The 8,690-nt window shown below is 58.2% G+C and overlaps 1 long non-coding RNA gene across 3 annotated transcripts in view; it reads right to left on the bottom strand.

Annotated features, from left to right (window-relative positions):
• Nucleotides 1-4,670: 4,670 nt before the first annotated feature.
• LOC102480440 (uncharacterized) overlaps nt 4,671-8,690 on the bottom strand; it is a 33,900-nt gene continuing 29,880 nt past the window's right edge. For all 3 annotated transcript variants that reach the window (XR_003548118.1, XR_003548119.1, XR_337599.2), the window contains one exon: nt 4,671-5,896. This is a non-coding gene — a long non-coding RNA (uncharacterized LOC102480440). The remainder of the gene's footprint in view (nt 5,897-8,690) is intronic.

Here is an 8,690-nt window from a genome sequence, read left to right on the forward strand (position 1 = left end):
CTAGTGAGCCCCGGCGCGTTGCCTGCTGGGCAGCCGGCCCTCACTGGAGCCAGTGGCTGTTTGCCAGCTCTCAGATCAAATCTGGCCCAAGAAAAAGTGCTTTTTCATCTGAAGTTATTTTCCTCAGATGTGAACTTTTAAAACTGGTGATTTCTCAGGCCAGCTCGGTGGTGCAGTGGTAATGTGCGCTCAAGAAATGCTGGGTCCATGCGGAAGGTCGTGGGTTCAGTTCCCAGCATGTGCTGGGCATGGCCGCCGAGGTCGTGGCTGGCGAGGAATGCTCAGAGGGACAAGGCATGAGCCCCGCTGGGGACGCTGTCTCTCACTCTCAAGAAAAACAGTGTTTAACAGGAGTACCAGAGGGCGTAGGTGCTCACCGGAGAGAGGGAGAGTGAGAAAGCACCCTGGGTGGCCACGCTGCCACCCCTTCCTCTCCATTTCACCTTTCCGTCAGGACTTCAGGCATGGAGGTGCACATCCGTGTGTTTTTCAAGCTGCTGGGTCTGGGACTTGAATTGCACAGTCAGCAATCCCACCATGTGGGATCCAGCTGCCTTAACCATACCACTGGCTAGCCGGATAAATACTTTTTAAAATAAATTTTAAAAAGTAGTGATTTTGCAAATCCAGGTTGCCAGCTTGTCTCATGGAGCAGGAGGGTCTGCCTCACCAAGCCACAGTGGGAGAGGCTGGGTGTGCAGTGCCTGTGGGGCAGTGGGACTCGTGGGTCCAGAGCTAGGTGATGGCTGGTACAGAGACGTAGATGCCGGCCCAACTGTGGGAGGGAATGCTCACCTGAGAGAGGCAGGGAGGGCCACCTGTCAGCAGGTGTTGTTACAGCGTGGGTCGTGCTCAACACCTAAGCAGCAGGCCACGGGGTTGGGGTGTTGCTGGAAGGCCAGTGACCTGGCAGCCGGCCATGTCTCGTGCACCGCAGCTGGGAGGGGGCTGCCCTCTTCAGGTGGTGTGCGAGTCTGCCCAGCTCCCTGCCAGGCCCTGGAGGACTTCTGGTCTGTCTCGCTGGGCAGCACAGCCCATTCCCAAACCACAGACCGAGATAGAAGGGAGGCTTAGGTGGCAGTGGGCAGCGAGGTGGAAACGCTCGAGGCTGAGTTCTCTGGGACAGCCAAGGGGGAGCCCGAGGCAGGAAGAGGCTCAGGTCTGGAGGTCGTCGGCCATGAGGATGAGGTCATGGGGATGGTTAGTTCTCCAGGGGAAGGACAGGGGCGTGGGAACACTCCTGTGCAGAGGAGGAAGGGTTTGCACAGGTGTGGGGATGGGAGGGTGGCCAGTGGGCAGGGTTTCAGGGAGCCTGGCATTGCAGCATACTGCCTGTAGGAAGAGGCAGCCGCGAGGTTAACACTGCCCAGGGACGCGACGGGGGACTGGGACACAGACCCGAGCTCACCACAAAGAAGCTGCCTGTGACCCTGAGAGAACCCCACTCCCGGGTCAGCCAAGTGGACATCCGTCTGTGTGCCTCTTGACATACGCGGAGTGGGAGGGCGCGGCCAGTAGACAGCCCTGCTAGACGCTCTGGGGGGGGTGGGCAACAGGAGCGGAGAGCAGGACTTTGAGCCTGGCGGCCTGGGCCAAGCCCGCCTCTGCTGTCTCTGACCACAGGCTCAGGTGCTGGGTGGGGACTCCCCCTCTGTGTAACACCTGAGCTCATCGCCCACGTCATGGGGCGGGGAATGGGGCAGGGGCAGATGTGGCACGATGCCTGCTCCTGGCAGCGAGGGCATGGCGGTTTCGCCATGGAGTTAGCGTAACAGGCACATGTTAGAAATCTGAATGAGCCACGAGGAGAGCAGTGAGTGGTGATCCTCCTCACCTCTGTGCGTGGTTCCTGCCCCCGGGTTCTGTGTGGCTTCCAGGAAGCTCTGAGTTTTCAGGACGGTGGGACATGCGGAAAAAACCTCCCGGGAAGAAGGCGGAGAACCTGGGCCAGGAGACTGAGTCACAAGGGCTTCAGGAACGAGGCTCCCAGCAGCTGCAGCAGCTGGGCTGTCTGGGAAGGCAGGATGGGGACCCGCATGGAGGCACAGCAGTGATGCGGCTGGGCCCCAGGGGAGGGACCTGGGTTTGCAGCCGAGGCCCTGAATAGCTGGGCACGCAAGTGCCTGCGAGCCTGGCTGCCCGGGGCGGGGGTCATGGCATGAGGCCCCCATTGCAGTTGCCTGTCTCTCAGTGAACTCTAACAGAAATAACAAGCAGCGGCAGGCGCGGAGGACAGAGCCCGAGTGACACCTCAGCAGGCGCGCTGACTGGCACAGGTCCCCGTGTCTGTGCCCTCTGCACTGTGAGTGGGAAGCTCACTCCTATGCCTAGAATCTGCACTGCGCTGGCCCCAGGAGCCTGGCCCACATGCGGGGGAACGACACTGTGCCAGTCCAAGTCCAGTGTGGCTTTACGGTGGCCTCCCTGCCCACCACCCATCCACACCTGGTCAGCTGGATGGAGAGGTGAGCGAGCTAGTGGGGTGAGACAGAAGCAGCCACGCCCCTCTAGTGGACAAGCCACCAACTCCCAGCAGCGATCTGCCCCAGGACCTGCAGCAACTGCAGGTACACTAAGGAGCCCAGCTAGGGCCAGAAGACGCAGGGCTGAGCTCGGCCCAGGCTGCCGTCCCACAGAAGCACGGACGGCGATGCTGCTTGTGGACTGCTTGTTAGGCAGCAAGAGCTAACTGCCTGGGCACTGGCAGCCTGAAAATCATGCCAGACACACGTGCCCCCATCCAGACAGACGTTACCTCTGTAACAGAGCTCAGAGCACGGAGGCTGTGAGGCACACTAGCAGTGGGACATGCAGGGCGGAGCCCCGCCGGGATTGCTGGGTACGGCCCCTATGCCTCTCACCTTCTAGCTCCAGCTCCTTCCACACCAGCGAGAGACTTCACTTCTGGGCTTCAGGATCCTGTGGTTGAGGCAAAGGCAGGTGCAGAGGCTCTCCTGGGGCCCACTTAGGCCTCAGAAGTCGTCATTTGTAAATAGCTATTTTTGCTGCATATTTAAGCACAAGGGCCAGGCCTTTCCCCAGGCCTCTGGGGAAAGGCCATTAAGTACAATCAGATCTACGGAACACTAAGCCCAGCCGCACGGCGCCTTCCCTCGGGCATCTGGCAGGTGCGTGTCAGCCGTGAGCACCGGCAGTGCCGTGAGAGGCCTGTCTCAGCCACAGGGAGGGTCTCCCACCGGCTCACGTGGTTAGTGAAGCAGCTTAGAGTTGCCCACGCTGAAAACACTGCTGGGTCATTAAACAGACAACAGACTTGGTCAGCAAGCAGGGCCAGTGGGTCACGTGTGTGTATTTGGAAAATGGCTTTTTTTAGAACCCTTTTGAAATAGGTGCCACTGGCCTCACGGTCATCTGGCTCTCCGAGGCAAACGAGGGCGGTTATGTTTAGACGAGGAAAGTCCAGCAAGGGGCGAGATGACTGTGCAGAACTCCCACGTGTGCAAGGATGTTTCCAGATCACTTCCGTGCAGCTGAGGGGAAGCAAGGATGGGTGGCCCAGACAACGGCACTGTGTGTGGTCTGCCTTTGAGCTGGCAAGGCTGCCCAGAGGGGCCATGTGGCTGCCGGTCAGCATCCCTGCACTGCCTGCGTCAGCCCTCAGGCCTGCGGGCCCTGCGTGTGTGAGCTGTCGCTTGGCTGCTCTGCACTGCGGTCTGTCAGTAAAGTGGGGGTGATGAGCATCCCCTCCGGGATGTAGCCTGAAGACTGAAGGGAGTGACAGGTGGAGTGCCTACAGCCACCCGGGCGGGCGGAGTGAGCGCCCTGCGTGCACGCATGACCACTGTCACCTGTGAAACGGCCTCCGTGCTCCTCCAAGCTCCCCCTGCCTGCCCAGGGCTGAGACACCATGTCCAGGATCGCGGCAGACATGGCGGAGCAGAAGGGCGTCCTCCATGTCATCCAGTCCAGCACTGCCAGGCGGCAGGTGACACAACGAGGCCACAGCTGGGCCTGCCACACCAGTAGGGCATTCCGATCCAGTGGCCAAGTCCAGGCTGGAGCCAAGTCCAGGCTGGAGCCGGGTCCAGCCCTCCCTCTGCCCCTCCTCCCTTCATCTCCCCCATTCCTGGGGGGGCGTCTTCAGACCTGAGGGCCCCACCACCATGGGCCCAGGTCAGAGTCTCCCCAGTCCTGCCACTCCCCACTCCGCAGAAGCTGGCCATTCTCATTTGCTTTGATCGTCCGTTCGGTTTTGGCCGCGAGGCAATACTTTCTCATTCCTCACAATGGCTTCATTTGCTTCTCTAAAGTTTTTTTAATTACTTTTTTCTTCGAAGAGTGAGAAAGACAGCAGGAGAAACAGAAACAGCACTTCGCCCTCAACCGCCGGCCCCGGGGCGCCTGGTGTGCTGGCGGACAGCTCCCACGCTAACCCTGAGCCTGCCACGGGCCAGCCCTGTCTCTCCCCCCAGGTCCCTCTGTCCACAGCAGCCTCAGTTCTTTCTTCTTTCTTCTTTTATTTTAAAGGTTTTTGCCGTAGGGAGCATGCTCTCATTGGAGAGAGACAGAAAAGGAGAGAGAGAAGTCACCCCCCAGGGGATGACCACATTACAACCCCCTCTCTCCCATTCTCCTGTTGCGATTCTGGACATGCATAAAACGTGCCTAGGGTGATTTTCAAGATGCTGGATATGGGAGTAGAACTGTGGTCGGCCACGTGAGAGCCTAGGGCCTTAACAACCATGCCACCTGCTGGCCCCAAGCTGTATTTCTTTTTAAGGACCCCACACTGCTGGGGCACCACTGGGCACCGTTAGTGTGCCCCACCCCACCCAGGGCTGGCCCAGGCCCCAGAAGGCCAGCTGGACTCCACTACCCACCGCTGTCCCCCAAGTGTCCCTGGACTCACACTGACGGTCACCACCTTCTCTCTGAAGTCCAGGTCTCAGTGGCACCCTCAGTTCCTAGCTGTTAAACATGGGCCCCTGGTCTGCCTGCCTGCAGGTATTACCGCTCAGTACCCCAAAAGGCTCGGAACTTGAAAACAAAGGGCTTAGTCAGGGATAGCCAGAGAGCAGAGTGAGCGGCCTCATTTAGGCGCGCCCAGCAAACTAATTCAGGGGCACGAGTAAAATTGAGCTCAGTGTTTTTGAAGCAGATATGGCTGCAGTAGAGTGATCAGCTTCTCCGATGAGAGAACGAAACTACAAACAAGCAGAGCCGAAGAAGAGATGGCAGATGCAAGGACCAGGCCGGGGGCCGTTCAGGGAGAGACGAGGCCCTCTTGGAAATGGACGATGGGACAGCTATCCGAATGGGGAGCAACGGGCCCAAGGGCATGAGTAGGGAGTCCGCGGAACGGAATCCCAAGAGGCCGACGCGTGCAGTCACAGGCTCCAGTCGTCACCCTGCCAGCGGTGACTGTGACCCCACTGTGCATGCTGGTGGCCAGCAGTGAGGGGCACTGGCAGGACCGGCTGTCGGCTCCTGCCCGGCACGGGGAAGGCAGACAGCTGAGCTCCACGGAGGTCGGTGCGCACCCCCCCACGCCTCACTCCCTCCTGTGTCCCGTCATCTGTCCCGCTGGCAGTGAGGCCCCAGCAGTGCACCAGGAGGACGTGCAGAGTTGGAACCGGTGACCGGAGGCCCCCAGACTACACATGGACTTCTCAGACAGAGCTCACGGGGCGCCCGGCAGGACACAGTGAGGTCCGTACACAGTGCCATTCTGTGGGTTTTTCATGGGCACCCAGAGCAAGAAGCACCTTCTGCAAAACGTGGACTGTAGGTGGCGGTAGTGGCTGTTCTGCGACGCTGGAGCAACAGGGCCGGTCAGGGTTCTGATCCCGGGTCAGCTGAAACACCCCAGTGCGATCCCGGCTGTCAGAAGGCTACGGTGGCCACTGTGGCATCCAGATACCCGTTAAGGTTCTCTCTTGAGAAGAAGATACACATAAAAAATGAACTAAAGACACGGTAAGTGGACCGTACCAGCTGAGGAGAACGGGGAAGGGGACCAGACACAGGTGGCAAGAACGTCAATACGGTGAGACCAGGACAGAAGTAACAGGGCGTCCCAAGTGAGCAGCAGGCACTGAGATAACGGGACAGGACAGGACAGACGCCAGGTGGGAACTGCTGGGCTAACCAGGGTAAGGTGGCCTGCAATGGGACCATGACTCAGCCCTCCATGCCCGAACCCCAGATCACCCCAGATGAGCACCTACAGGGCTAAGTTTTGGGCTTGGTCCTGCAGGGGCTCTCCCTGAGGCTCCAGCTTCTCGCCAGTGCCCTTGGGGCCGGTGTGAGGAGGTGGCCATGGCTCTGGCTCTCGCTCTGCTCACCCAGCTCTGCTGCCCGGGCTGTGAGCCCTCCCCGGCCCTGGCCTCGGCCCCGGCCCCACTGCAGTGTGCATGCCCATGCCCTGCTTCTCCTGTGTGGGGCGGCTGTTCCGGCTGACGGGGTGGTGGGCAGCCCACTCTGACCCCCGGTCTGAGCCACTGGCATTCTGGGTCTCCAGACATGCAGAGCCCCACCAGAACCCTCCGTTCCCTGACGGTGCCTACCACCTTGGCAGTGAGGGCTGGGCTCTTTGCCTGTATTAACCATGTTTCTCAGGGGCTCCTGGAGCTTCACAGCTTGAAAACCCTGAAAGATGGTAGGATACGAGATTTCATAAGGCCAGGCCTCTATGGCATGGTCTACCGGGAACATAGCAGGTGTGCAAACGTGCCCATCCTGGCACGGTGGAGGGCTGGAAGCACCGGGTCGCAGCGTGACGAAGCCCTGTGCGGCGCGCTTCTGTCTGTCTGTCCTTCTCTCAGGCACATGCGCTATCATGAATGGGAAGAATAAAAACTAAAACTAAATTAAAACCTAAAAGTTTGAATATAGGCATCAATAGCCTCTCTCTACACACACACACACACACACACACAATAGTGACAGGCTATGAGGACATTCCTTTAGAGGCCAGGTGGGGCACAGCAGTGCAGCTGGACCCATGTGGCAAACTGGGTTCAGGTCCCAGGACCCCCTCAGAGGGCCAGTGCGTGTGGCAGGATCAGGGGACAGGAATATGGCCATGTGACAGCCCTGTCGGGGGCTTCTGTCTCTGTCTCTCTTGCTCACAGAAAGAAATAAATAAACTTTAAAAAGATATTTTTAACAAAGAAAAAAGAAAACCCTTGTATAATAACATAAAATATTTAGGGATAAACTTAACAAGAAATATGCAAAACCCACATCAAACAGCTCCGAAAGACACATGAAAAGAATGGATGTAAAGACATCTCTTATTCTTGCATGGGATGAGAACATCAGGAAGATGCCAGCTCTCCTTAAATTAATTTATAAATTTTAAACAACCCAGTAAAAATAGCAACAAGCTTCTTTGTGCCAGACAATGGATACTATAGCTCTTAGTTTTTAAAATGCAAGAAGAACCTTTAATGTCTGATTGGGCAAGAATGCCTTGTTGGACAGACATTAAAACATGCCTCCCCACCCTTTGCAGTTGCTGTAGGGCACAGGTGCTTGCCAGAGAGAGAGACAGAGACAGAGACAGAGGGGGGGAGTAGAAAGTCACCACAGCCCTCCCCTTCATTCTGCTCGCAGGGTTTTGGGCACGCATGCACGAGTGTCCGTGTGCCCAGTGCCTTAGCCACCATGCCACCTGCTGGCCCAAGTACCTTTTTAAGCTGTGTGGCCGTGGCACAAAAGCAGAGAACCCACCAGTGGGAAAGCCCGGAAACAAAGCAGAGCACAAACAGAGACCTAGTGTCTAAGCCGTTTCTCCCGAACTCTGACCCAGACTAGATCAGGAAGAAACACCTGACAGGCGCTGACGGAGGGACATCTGGAAAACCACTGCGGGCTGCAAAGCTGTTGACGTCACGGAACCCGCACGCACGCACAGGAAGGGGACTCTCCCACCCGCTGGGATGGCGCGCCCTTACAAAGGAACGCAGTCCTGGGGTACGTCTGACCAAAGGTCAGTGAAGGACACCGCGGGGACAGCAGGGAGCCCCGAGCGCAGGCTGAGGGTGAGGGTCCTGAGGGGGACGCCGTGCAGCCGCTGTCTGGGAGACTTGGGACTGTGGGCGTGTTCACGGAGCAAAGGCAATGACTGAAGATTAGCTGCAAATTATTTTTTAAACGTGTGTGTGAAGAGAGAGAAACCGCCAAAACAAAATGTTGGCCTGGCTGCAAGAACGTGGCCCAGTGAGGTCACGTGGAAAGCTGGGTTCGACTCCCCACAATGCCAGCAAGCCGGGCACGGGACGCCTGTCTGCAGCCACAGCCACTCAGGAGGTCCAGGGGGAGGGTCGCAGCCCAGCAAGATGTCTTCTAACGTTGGCCACACACACACACGGGTGCTCACACATGCACGCACAGGCACTCACACACGTGCACACGGGTGCTCACACATGCACGCACAGGCACTCACACACATGCACACGGTGCACACACACAGGTGCTCACACATGTACACAGGCACTCATACATGGGTGCTCACACACACAAGAGCATGGGAAGCTCACACACACGCACGGGCACTCACACACACACAAACAGGCACTCACACACAGGCACGCACACACACACAGGCGCACGCACACACATGCACACACAGGCACACACACAGGCGCTCACATACACAGGCACACACACACAGGCGCACACACACAGGCACACACAAACGCCCACACACACAGGCACAACCCACC

This window comes from Tupaia chinensis, unplaced genomic scaffold (genome assembly GCF_000334495.1).
Source record: "Tupaia chinensis unplaced genomic scaffold, TupChi_1.0 Scaffold147500_2, whole genome shotgun sequence".
In the NCBI taxonomy this organism is placed as follows: Eukaryota; Metazoa; Chordata; class Mammalia; order Scandentia; family Tupaiidae; genus Tupaia; species Tupaia belangeri.